This window comes from Dicentrarchus labrax, unplaced genomic scaffold (genome assembly GCF_905237075.1).
Source record: "Dicentrarchus labrax unplaced genomic scaffold, dlabrax2021, whole genome shotgun sequence".
NCBI classification, from domain to species: domain Eukaryota; kingdom Metazoa; phylum Chordata; class Actinopteri; family Moronidae; genus Dicentrarchus; species Dicentrarchus labrax.
In genome coordinates, this window is record NW_026136706.1 from 4,536,913 (window position 1) to 4,550,674 (window position 13,762).

Consider the following 13,762-nt stretch of genomic DNA (forward strand, 5'->3'; position numbering starts at 1 on the left):
AGTAAGTGTTCAAGATCCAGATACATATATATGTGTATACATATAAGTGTAAATAAAAGTGTCTTGAACCTGATCTGGATTTTATTGAATAAACTTGAAATGAATGTCTAAGACTTTCAGAATATGCACATGGCATTCAGAACAAAAGTGGGGAATTATAATTCTGTTTAAAAAAGGTTTCAGAAAAACTTATTAGGTTTTTTAAGTCAGTTCAGCTAAATATTGTATGTATCTTTTCATGGAAGTGTAATACTAAATCACTAAATCACCCCCTTAGATTAAAACAAAGCACACAGATTAACATTCTGGGATTTAACAAGAGAAATAAAGAATTTAATCAAAGATGTCAGCTATATTCTGACTTTTAGTGCATAGAATGAATTAATAATAAAGTTGAGTTGAGGAGGTGCTCCAGTCTACTTTTCTCCTTGCTTTACTTTTTCTTTATCCTTCCCTATAGATGTAATACCCAATAAAAGACAGCTGTGTTCCCAGACCAATTGTTTCTAAAAAAAGCACCAGAAAGTAACAGCGGTCTGAACTGGAGTAATGAACAGAGAGTCACTGATTCCTCCATAAAGTCAACTTGTGCTGCCAAGTTGTTTTTCACAGTAGATTGATGAAACGAAAGAGAAAATTGAGACATTTTGTTCAGCCTGCTCTTTGTTCACCCCATAAATGAAGTATTGTTATGATACCTTAATTTAATCAGAGTAAAACCAACATCTGCCTCGGTCCGGAATCCTCTCCAGCATTAGTGTGATTGATGCAGACTGTGTGAGGTGTGCTGAATGGAGATGTGGTGTTATGAGTACACTTTGTGCTGCACCCTTTTAATTGAATTCAATAGAAGTAATCAAATTCAGTTAAATGTTATTCAGAGCTGAAGTGATTCCTGCTGGTCTTGAGTCCGACAACACTATTGCTAGTGTCTTGGATTTGTCTCAGCCTCCAGTAGTTTTACCCAGAAGTGCTGCGTTGTTGCACCAAGTCAAAATGTTTGGCTTTCAAAGGGGGGCATATATAGAAAATATATGGGAGTCTATTGATGCAGCTGTCTACTGTGCAGGTGTGAATGGTCTTTATGTTTGTGCGAGCAAGCGGGAGTGGACACACACACATACAGTAGCGGGACCAGGCGGTAATGGTCGAATGACGTTACGTTTTGTCTCTCTGTTTATTCATTATTTCATCTTTCATTCTGTGTGTTCATTTTGTATTGTCGATTTGTTGGCCTGTGCTTATTGGACCTTTGTGTACCGGACGTTTTGCAAGTAAAGAACAATGATGCCCACTTTCATATTTACATTTACTTTATATCGTTTAGAAATTTGCTTCACGTTCTGTGAGGAACTCACCTTGACAGCTCAGCCTCACTGATCTCAGAACTCACTGCAAATCCAGCTCTCTCTCCTTTTTCCTTTGCCTGTCTCTATTCCCCATTTACTGTGCACATCCATCTATACATCAGATTACTTATCACTGCCTGCCATGTGGGTGGGTACATTTATGCTGAAGAACTTGTGACCAGCGGTAATATAAAATCTTGGCACACACAATATCCTCATGGCATCACTGTAAGCGACCATAAGTCCTTGCTGATGGATCACATAACAGAACACAGGAGCAGACAGGGAACAGATAGACCTTTAGCACTTGTGAGGGTACAAGTACAAAGTGCAAGCACTATTACCATATCATTTACAACATCGCTGATAAGATATTTGACCTCACTGCTCACTTCAAGAGCACCTCTGCTTAAGAGCTCTGGAAATACAGATCATTGCACTGCTTCGGCACCATATTGGGAGCTTACACTCAACAGATGTTGTACAGCAGCTCCGCAGGCAGGAAATATAGCCACATCATCTGCATACATAAAAAGATTATTTATGAGTTTATGAAACCACCACCACCAGATGTTTTACAAGCATTTAGCTGCCCCAACAACTGAAACATGACAGGACATAATAACCCACTCTTCCTAACACCATTAATGATATGATAAAGATGTCTAACCTGCACGGTCTGAAAGTCAAACGAAAGCTATTTTAAATATGTTCATCATGTTAATATTCATGTACTCCTCCAGCACACATTTTGGCACAATCATGGAGAAAACTAGCTCGGAAAATGGAATTGGTTGAAAAGGTGGAAATATTTCCATTACTTTGATTTTAACCAACAAAACTGGATTTTAATCGCTGTGAGTTTTAATTTTGGGGAGATGGGGCACAATTATCAATTCTGTGTGACTACTTGCTGTTGACAGGGAGTAATAAGTAAAGTAATATAACTTTTAAAAGGTTAATGAGTAATAATTTACATTTGGAGTAACTAGCCCAACACTGATGACCAATGCTTTAAAGGCTTTCAAATCAAAGAAACCCACAATATTGTGGAACTGTTGGCAATACTTTTACATATCTAAGACACTCTTGCTTGGCCATTATTTTTGTGAAGATAGGCAACCTGTTCATTAAAGTTTTTCCCCTTTACTCTTGTAATTATTGTACACTCTTCCTAAAAGACTAATCCTAAACTGACCCATCCCAATGTAGTGCAAATTCACAGAAAAACTGCAAAAAGAAAATGCAAACTAATCTGCTTCCATCCACAAGAATGTGAATATTAGAAGTGAAGAACTTCAAGATAAACAGTTGGTGGTACGAATTCTGCAGTCAGGTGCCATTAAACCATTGCCGAGGAAGAGAGGGCAGCAAAATGACATCATTAAGAGTGCCAGTCAAACCTCTAACGATGGAAAACAGTGTTGAAAACATGATAGAAATATAGTGATTTTGTTTGTTTCATGTATTTGAGGAAGGTTACATCCTCCTCAGGCAGCAGATGAAAACATCAGATCAGTGTGCAGCAATATTGTTTTTGTTTTGGATGTGCAAGGTTACAGGGATTGTGATAAATACATCCCGCTGTTCTGGTTGGATGAAAAAGTAAACTTTTTAAAGACTTTTTAAGCCTTTTTTTGACTGCAACAGCTTGATAGAAAAGAAAAGGGGAAGAGAGAGATGGGACGGCATGCAGAAAAGGACCACAGGTTGGAATCAAACCTGGTCTCAAATTCTCAAATCAAAACAACAACAAAAGACAACACTTTTTGCAATATTCAAGCTTTTTTTTCATATTTTTCCATCCAGGATAAAAACAGGTGAATGGAAACACACTGTAAAGAAAATCTGCATCAGAAATACACCACCACTCTCTGCTAAAGAACATCTGTGCATATTCAACAGCAATATTTTAATTTAAGTTTCCAAGATAACAAAGATAACTCTCAGGAGCAGGATTATCCATCAGCAGGCAGTGAAAAAAAATATCTTCTAAAATAAACCCATTATGAATAATATTCCTCTGTGACTTACTCAAGTGCTTTAACAACTGAGGATCTTCTGTTAGCCGTCAAATTAATTCATTCACACTCTTCCTGGATTTCAGCCCAACATCACAAACAGTCTCTTCTTTCTCCATTTGCAATGGGAGAGGGAATCACTCTATTTGATCCTGACAGACTCATAAATGACTTTAGATTTCCCTCAGTCTAAAAGGCTTTTGTGGGTAAGATAATAAATTCAATACAGTTTTTAAAGAGCAGGAAGAAACCTTAATTGACAACAATTTGCAATCACTCTTTGTGGTTTAATTCAACCTACTAGGTATCAGATGGGTGTTTGCCATGAGGGACAACACAATTAATGCCTGAAAATTAAAAGAATTATCAAACAATGTTTGACTATTTGAAATTTAGGAAGTTTTTCTGTGATTGATGTCTACCTGGCACTATGGGAGTGAGTTAAATCCACCCATCTGGCAACCCTAAAACTCATTATTATGCAATTGATATGCCAAATTTCCAATCTACAAAAAGCTCCTTTATACTCTCTGTGGGCGTAAATCATCCACGGTGCTTCTGTCTTCTCTCTTCTGACAGTGTGTGTGGGTTCAAGGGATATTTGTACTCGCTGTCACAGGCTTTGATAATGTCTGCCTTCATCACAGGTTGCTTATTATCCACGGGACAGACTTTCGGAACAACTCCATCCAATGTCTGACGAGAAAATCTAACCAGATCAATAAGGCAGCGGCTCGATTACTTACTCATGTCAGTGTTCTGCATGGCAGCATGGATTTTCTCTTATTTTCATTTCCTTCACTAGTACAGTTTATTATAGTATGAGCACTAAAACTGACAAATGTTGTAAAAGGCTATTAGACAAGTCAAAAACACAACTGAATGCATTAATAAGTCATTAAAATGGAGTGTCAAATCTCAGTCTCTCCCTTTACCCACGTAATCAGTTGATAAAATAAATAAATTAGAAATAATTAAATTATTTCTCTCATTTTTAATCTCTCATTGGCTCATTTTATCTTCCAACTTCTTAGTTTTCTAGTCTTGGCACACACCATTATGTTCATCACTTTTCCAAATTTCCTAATGCTACGATAATGGCAGGGCAGCTGTGGCTCAGGATGTAGAGCCAGTTGTCCAGTGATCACAGGGTTTGAAGTTCGATCCCCACCTCCTCCTGTGCCAATTGCTCGCTGCCAGTGTGCATGTGCGTGAACGAGTGGCAAAAACCTCGTAAAGCGTGATGGATTGAACAGTGCGAGTCTGTTTGCATTAGTTTGCCAGCTATCAGTGTTCCAGTTAAGTCACACAATCTTTCACTAATTCATTGATTGAACAAAGTGAGCTAACTATAACCACTTTCAGGGTTGCTACTCTTAAAAAATCTTTTTCCCAAAGTTTTCTTGACAAAGCAGGACAGCAGAAACCATTCTAATTTACCAGTAGGCCTTGTATTGACACATTTCTCCCAGTTTTATTCCTCCCTTTAATGCTGCAGGGTTCATGATGAAGTGGCTCAGGTTCATCACAAGTATGTGGTCAGTATTTATGCAATCTCTGCTCAGCATCTGAAAAACTACTCTCTAAATGTCCAGGTTATTCAAGGGTTATTTTTATTTTTATTGTAGGATAACAGAATAAAGACTTATTTCCATGTTTTCTTCGACAAAAGAGGCACCTGAAGATAGAAACACTGTCTGTTACAGCAGCTAAAACTAATGCTCAAAAGGATTGTACAGCGGTATAGTAGGCTACATGGATGATTAACACTGCATGCACTTGCTGGTGTAGTTTAGATAGTTTCAGTAATCAATAACAAGCTGCAACAACCCTCTAAGTGACATTTTATTGCCCTATGAAGTTTTTAAATGCCAGAACTAACAACCAAAATGCATCATCCCTTAAGTTTTATTGGAACTGGATCAGTGGGTTTTATAAAAATTAATAATATCTTCAGTTTAGATTTGAAGATAGAAACATGGCTAGCCAATGTAGCTTGCTGGCTAAAATAGTTTTAGATGTTGTTACTGTTTAGCTAGTTAGCTGAAAAGGCTGGTGCTCAGCTGGAGGAAGCCTATGGAGGTTATTTATTGATGTATTCAGTTGTATCATTAACTTGTCTGATAACTTTTCAGACTTGTCAGTCTCATATTAAAGGACCAGTGTGTAAGCTTTAGTGACATCTAGTGGTGTAGTTGCAGATTGTTTCCCTTTCCAACTGCGAGGGAGAAACTATGGTGGATACGAAAAACACAAACGTCATATTTTGGTTTGTCCGCTCTGCGCTACTGTAGTATGGTCTTGTTTCATAATCATGCAGCTCTTCCCTTAACTTTCCCCTCATCATGCAAATCTGAAGGATTTCATCACACACACTCTTCTTTAACACTTTGCATTTTGATTTAAAGCACATGTCAGATCTATACAATTATCAAAATGCAATCACTTTTGGCTACAGAGGAGATTCATTCTTCAGTCAGGCGGCATCCATAAATACTGGAGGAAATATTTCACTTCTCTTGATTATTCAATTTGAATCTACGGAGCCGTTTCCAATCATGGAAATGAAGGGCATCAATGATGTGGTGATGCCCTCTATTTGAAAAGTTCCTCCCTGAGTTATGAAGGAATTTTTGCAATCACAAAAAGCCCAGCTGAACATTCATGTGCAGGTTTATAGCAGCCTATAGCAGTGCAGGTGTGTGGTATTTCTGGAGCTGACAGCCCATTATCCAGAAGAGTCAAGTGAAGGAGTCAAATCAGCTGCAAGTTTTTTTAAAGTGATCATTTTAGAGTCTCTGCTTGTGCTGCTGAATATTCATTCCATTACAGGGCACAAGTGTTATAAGTTAGGTTAGGACCCATGACTTTGGCGAGATTTACCTGTTGGGAATCGTTGAGGTGTTTTTAGTGTTCAGCCTCTTCACTTTGAATGTGTGTCTGCACAACCTGATTCAAGGGGAACTCCAAATTGATTCTATAGTAACAAGATCATTTTTAAATAGTTTATTAAAGACTTTCACAAAACTCCCATGACTCCCACCAGTAAGGTTAAGAGACTGTTGTAGTCATCTGACTATAAGCACAACTTATCTCAGCACAGGGCGTGGAATAAGTGTGGGAGCTCAAAACTGTGAATTATAACTAAATAGATGATCATGCCGTTCACTCTTGTAAAGTGCTCGTTAATTGCTTCCATGGTTCTTTAAAATGTATCTTCCTTTTTTCCGGGGTCCAGGAAGGAAACGCGGCTCTCACCTGGAGCTTTGTATGATTTGATGTGTTAGTTATCATTATTATTATAATTATTATTGTCATTAGTCTCATTAGGCGGTGTAGTAAAAAAAAAAAAAAAAGAGAAACGTACATTAATTTAAGGAACTTATTTCAAGTGTGGGGTGCAGCCTCTTGGCCATAACTGCTTCACAATGAAACCAATGTATTTGTCAGTTTAACAATAAAAGCATCCCTTATTTTGGCAGTTTAATGCTTTTAAATGTGAAGCAGCAGCAGTAGTAAATGCTGAGTTTGCATTAGTATTAACTTGATACAGCTTTGATGTGGCAGTAAGAGTGAATAGAGAACACTGAGGCTGATATGAGGACACATTATAAACACTTACACTGCATTACATGCATGAATCTTTTCCTGTTAGTTCCCTTCACACACAAGAGGGATTGTTATCCCATAGAAAAGTTACTGTCTACTCTAGAGTCATACTGTATAGACATTTTGAAGATCTTAAGGAATATGACTTTGGGAAAGAAAGGAAAGATGAAGCCTTTGGAAGTGAAATGTTCCACTTTTATCTCCATCTTTCATGGCTGCATGTGATGTTGAGGACTTTATAAAGACTTCTTCAGTCTGTTTTCTCATCTCAGAACGTGTTTAACTATGTAAATTATGTTTACTTGAAACAATGGCTCACTTACCCTGTTCTCCCCTACTGTGTTGCTGCACCAAGGCACTAAGAAGCTCCATCACACACTCTGCAATTACAGCAAAGACAGGCAATTAATTGTTCCAATAATCTTGTTTAATTGCTTTCTAATTAGCAGACAGTTATATTTTGCCCATGGCAGGGAGACGGTAAGTGTGTGTGTCAGTGAGCTTGAAAACATCACTAATGAGACCATCAGCTGAGATTGCTTTGGAGGCAGGCACATTCAGCATGACAATAATAGTAATAATAATAATAATTATTATAAAAATAATAATAATAATAATAAAAATAATAGTAGTTGTTATTATTATTTAACAATTTGTAGGTGCTTCACACATACCCAATAGTGGCGTGAACACACACTTTCAGAACTTCAGCTGCACACTCTCCTCTTTGTGGGGACGTTACTGATCTGTGCTGACTCAGTGGCAATTTTCCAGATGAACGCCTGGACTGTGATCAACGAGCCGACGTGACAGGTAGAACCAAACAAAAAAAGAATCAATCTTAAAGAAAGATACAGCCATTTCATTTATGATCAGTTGCCTTGATCAGACTGCTAATAATAATAATAATAATAAAGACAGCCTCGTAGGCCAATCGGTAACAAGCTGCACCATCCCTCTTAGTGACATTTTAGTGCCCCATTAACATTTTTGTGCATTTTTAAATGCCGGAACTAACAGCCAAAATGTATCATCCCTTCAAGTTTTATTGAAACTGGATCAGTGAGTCTCTGATATTAATAATGTCTTCATTTGGACACTTTATAACAATTTATAAAGAATGGCAGGATAAAAGATGTATTTCATCAACTGTCCATACAGTGTAAAAAAAATTGATTTTAAAAGCTGCAATGGTCCACCAAGGGCCGCCCATAAACGGGAGAAGGGGGGAAGCCATCTAGGGCCCAGCTGTTAGGGGAGGCCTGCAATGATAATAGTCCAGCTATTTCTGTGGACCACAAATGGGGGGGCAGGACTGGAAGGACCAGTTAGGAGGGGGGGACCTGGGGCAAAAATTGTGGTTCCTATTACCAGCCATATTTGTTTTGGTCTAATTTGAATAATTCCAGTCAGGTTTATATAGCAAGTAGATAATCGGCACCATTTTTGGTAATTAGTTATCATTTAAAAATTCACTTTTAAAGCAGAAATGAAAAAATAAACATTCTTGTACAATAAGTTGTTGTAAAAAGCTATGTTGTGATCTTGGAAATTCAAATTTCTACAAGCTAATTGCCACACAGTGAACCCTGGGGCCTCCGTGTCCCCTGAAGGTTCGTGGTCCTGGGGCAGTTGCCTGCTTTTTCCGAGGCGATAGTTCAGCCTTGCTAGAGGGCAGAAAGTCTCCAAAAACAAACACAGGTGACATACTGTCTGCTAATCAAGATATTAGATAACTTTTTAACATACAAAAATATTCTCTTTCATACAGCAGAGTAAAAGTATTTGTGTTTCTGGTCACCTGACATATTTGGTCTGGTTTTGGTCCGTAACTAATTTGTAACAGCAAATTCATTTTAAAAGCAACGTAGTGCTGCCTGGATTAAGTTTATTTTAATCAAAATTAGGAAACTTTAATTGAATAAGTGTTTTTACTGAATGTAACTGCAAATCATGCACTGAATTTAACTGGTTTTCAACCAAAACAATTAGCTGAAAGAGGCTAAAACTGCTGATTTAAAGTGGGTTCAGCTGTAGGAGGAACCAGTTTCACTTCACAGGAAGTCATTTGATTCATTGACATCTGACATGATAACACAGATTTAAAAATGGAAGGTAATGCAGATTTAAAATTGAAAACTTAATGATATCAACCCATGTAAGTTTGTTTTTTTTTAAATACCAGAGCACAATGCATCCTTCCCACATCGTGTCCAACAGTATCGGTGTATGAGACATCATGCTCGAAATAAAACTGCCTACAATTATAACAACCCCATTTGTCCAATCACTGACATTTTCAAATGCTGGAAGACAATGTGATGTTGAGTCATATTCCAGGTTTTGAGACTACTGTCAAACTCAAGATTGATTTGATTTAAGTGTGTGGACAGCTTCATTCAGTTCCTGTTTCCTCCTTTTTTTAAGGGGTTAATTAGTTATAAAGTTAAATTTGGCAACAGCAAGCACATGGTTTACTGGTGGGACCGGACAGGGTGGATCTAAATAGGTATGGTACATTTACTTAACTACAAATTTAAGGTACTTTCTGCTTCTACCAATTTCTACACGACATTTCAGAGGAAAATATTGCACTTTTTACTTCACCTTATTTAATTGACAGCTTAGTTACTTTACACATTAAGATTTTTGCAAACACAATCTGAGAGTTTATAAAGTATGAGACCAATAATGTTTTAGTATGTACAAGTACAGCTGAAATGATAGTCAATTAGTCAATGTCAAGGTGTCATGTGGGGCTCTGGGTAATTGTGGTGGCATTTCTCAAGCAATCAATAGATTAGAGAATATAATCAGCAGATTAATCCATAATGAAAATCATTAGCTGCAGTCCTGAACATTTAATAATGAGCTCACCTCAACCAACGACAACAGTAAAATTAGTCATAATAATCTAATGATATTATATAAAATAGTGTAACGGTCACAGGGAACATTTTTAAAATACTAAAAACTCAGCAGCATAGCCATTCAGACTTAATGGTTCTTGTTTCCTCATCCAAACTGCAGGCTTTGTTCAGATTTATAGGCAGTTAGGATGCTAAATAACACCATGAATATCACCTCCTGTTAGACCCATACATTAAAATAATGGAGTTGTTATTTCATTAAACACTTAGTCATCAATTTGGGATGAGCCTGACCAATAAATGTTTTTGAAAAAGAATATATTTAGTAACTCAATTGCCATTGTGCCACCATGGAAACATTGATTTAAAGTAGTTTTTATCTTGAACACGGCCAGCGTTTGTCTCGTCATTTCTCTTCCGTCTCTCTCGCTGCATTTGTATTCTCATCTCGTTCATTTTTCTGTTTTGTTCTCTTCTCCTCATAAGTCATTTTCATCTCAATTTTCACTCTCTCAGTTTCTGTACTTTCACTCTAAAAATCTCTTTCTCCCTCTTTATTGCCCTCGCAAACTTGATTTCACTCTGTCATTAACGGCAATGAATGTCCTTAAAGTGCAGTAATCATCAGTGACATTTTCCTTCATCGATTGTTCATGGTACAGATCGTCTAAAATGAATGATGAAATACATCAAGTATTGTTTGACTTATGTATGTCTTCTGCGCTCAGTGGGTTTTAATGGAACGATACTGAAAGTCATAAACTATTAGGGCCTGCATCTAATATGAAGTGTAAAAATCAGTCAGATATAATAAAACAATTCTCTATGTGCTTCTTCACTTCCAGCAGGTGACATTTTCAGTTACTGAATGCCAACACCTGATGTACTGACGAAGTGTATATGGGATCTTATTAATTATTGGAAAGTGGAAATAAAGGCAATCTTGCAAGATTACAAATATTCAATAATAAATAATGTAGTTGACAGTTTTAATGTCAGAGCACAGAAAGGTCTGAGGTCTATTTTTGTCACAAGGACACAATTGTGCATATTGGAGCACAGCAGATGATGTTTTGCTTAACACAAACATTCAGAGACCAATGTCTTTCCATTTACCTCTTGTTTCCATTGTTAAAAAAAACCTCAGATCTGTGATATTGAGGCGAGTGATCTTGCTAAGCAACAGCATGCATCGCTCTGGCTGATATTACCTAACAGCCAGCAGGTTTGCGTCACATTGGCAGGCTGATCGACTGGCCTCTGGCCCCACACTGCAGCTGTGTTTGAACATGTCGTCATGTGGGTACATCGCAAACGTAAACCTCATGGTGGCTCTAGAAGTCTGTCAAAATCGAGACAACTGCAGGCAGCAGGTAGTCGTTACACAAGCACAGGTCTTGCATGAATGGCCCTTAAGATCCGCCCTGATGCGGGTAACCTAGTGGAAAGGAGTTCTTTTAATATTCACTCAATATGGGTTTCAGTCAGAAAACAAAAAAGACAGCAAATACATTTTAAGATGGCCTAAAGAGTTCCTGGCTGACAATATCCACTAAAGTGAGGTCTGAACTGAGCTGAGGAAGGATCAGAGTGAGTGTCCAGTTTCCCACCTCTCTTATGCCTTAAAGAAAGGGTCATTATTTACAGTCATTATTTAAGAGTCAGTCCCCACACCCTGTGCAGCAGGTGCTCTGAATGATCCTGAATTTAGACATTCAGCTAAAAGGAATTGGGAAAAGGGAAATTAAACTAGTAGTACAAAAGAATGAGGGACTGCTACACTGTTGCCATGGAGTCAGCGAGTTAGCAGTGGGCTACAACTTAAATCATGTTTCCTTTAGCCTATACTTGTTTACATTTTGTCAACTTGGCACCATTAAAAGTCTGCTGAATTAGCCATTAGCAGCTCCTGTTTATAATGTACCCATGGATGTACAAGCAACTATCATTTTACTTTGATTCTGAAAAAAACTTTGAAAGTGATAATTCTCAGGAAAGTCCTGGTCATTCTCTCTAAGCAGATTTATGGACACAGCAGATAATGATATCAAGTCACATTAAATCTAAAAATATGTGTATCATGTATGTGTGTTCAGACTGAGCTATGACTCAGAAGTACCAATTTTCATGTAAATTGGGTCAATGAGAGGCTAAGGGGTTTTAAAGTACCTTAATTGCCTCCATGGGCTGTGTATCACAGCCACTGCTGTGATACTGCTGCTCAGCTGTCTGTCTGTTAATGTCAGCCAAATCAGTGGCCCACTTGGTTTTAAAACAGCGGCATGCATGTGTTTCTTCCACCTCACGCCTCTCCCTCTGCTGAAAACCTCAAGGATACATCCTCTGTGGATCATGAATGTCTACAATCTGTAGACAGCTGTTGAGAGAGATTGCTGCACCAAACTGGTGAAGAGACTGACAGAGCCATGCTGTAAAAAAACATATCTACCACGACTACTTACCTGCAACTTGTGTTTTTGGTTTGCAAATGTGGTAGATCTATTCAAACTGATACAGGCAACCAAGAGGCATTCTTTATTTCCTAAGGGCTCCAATGTTTTGCGGCAAGGACAGCATTCTGTTGATGAAACAGCACTGCAATGTTCACAACCCCCAAATTTTGTTGCACTTTTAAGACTTAAGTCTTAAAAAAGTCTGCAAAAACATCACAAACCCTAGAAATCCACAAATTTCCACAAAATTAGTGAGGACATGTGCTTGGTGTTGTCAGTGGTAACGTGGCCTTGAATACTGTCTCTTGCATCTTTAAAAAACTCAGAGCTGCATTGATCAAAGCTTGCTGACGCTTCAGATTAGCATGAAGTGAGAATCAAACTGAACAGAAACACCTGAACCAAAATCTCTATGCAGGTGCCTAATGAATAAAAATAAACACTAGTATATTGTCTACATGTAAACAAACATGAAGAGGAATTTTTACCTCCTCCATTTGGTTATTTGAGAAGAGAGCTTGACATTTGTTTTTCTCTGGGATAAATAATTCCCTCAGCAGTCTTGGTCGGTGAAGTCTAAATAAGTCTGTTGATAACGGTGTTCCACAGCAGGAAGTGATGTCTCGAGCCAGATCATTTTGTGAATGTTGAAAGGCTGTCTGGTCTGTTCCCATTTAAAAACACTGCAGGAGAAACGGAAAAACACCAGATTAGAGAATGAGTTTGTGTTAGTCCTTCCAAAGAGTCAGCACATGACTCAGACATGACAGATGAGATAAGTCAGAGACGCCGTCCTGTGTCCTGGAGGTCAACGCACTTGGTTTCATTTTTGTGAATTAGTGGTAAACATGCAAATCGTACTCCAAGGTACACATGAAAGCACTTGTTTGGAGCCCCTGCAGTACACTAGGAATGGATTGGGTGTGATGAGCCTGATTTCAATCATGTCCATTTAAATCAGCCTGTCTACTTCCCTCTAAAGGGAAAGAGGGATGCTGTGTGCTTCACTGGGCTCTGACAGTTTGGTGATAGAAGAGAACAGTCTGGAGGAAACTGGCGTCAAGACTTCAAGTACAAATGGGTGTCATTATGCAGAAGGTTTAGAGTTGCGGGGAGTTCATACAGCACCCTATTAAAGATTAAATTAAATTAATCTGGGGGGGAGAAAACACTTTGGTCAACTGATGGCCCGGTGTAGGAAGTGATAATCGATGATGTTCAAAGCCAAACAGACTTTGGCACCTTTCTGATATCAGATGATGTGACAGAAGCAGTACTGTGCAATGTTTGTGCAAAGATCATTACTATCAGCCCTATCAGCTCTTCTCCCACAGGTTGAGTTCACACTGACTTGCAAAACATTAACTAGGCTGCAGGTGAGAAAGCAAACAGGTAAACTGGACTCGCATTGTAAAGTACTGAATATAGAGGTCAATGTCACCATCATGTGTCATGACTTC

The 13,762-nt window shown here is 38.2% G+C and overlaps 1 protein-coding gene and 1 long non-coding RNA gene across 2 annotated transcripts in view; one reads left to right on the top strand and one right to left on the bottom strand.

Annotated features, from left to right (window-relative positions):
• gpr39 (G protein-coupled receptor 39) overlaps nt 1–13,762 on the top strand; it is a 36,733-nt gene that overhangs the window by 21,349 nt on the left and 1,622 nt on the right. The window lies entirely within an intron of this gene.
• LOC127365686 (uncharacterized) lies at nt 7,699–12,961 on the bottom strand. The gene is made up of 4 exons (XR_007885244.1): nt 12,791–12,961; nt 12,312–12,427; nt 10,966–11,287; nt 7,699–7,766 (listed from the first exon to the last, which is right to left on the bottom strand). It is a non-coding gene; the product is annotated as an uncharacterized LOC127365686 (long non-coding RNA).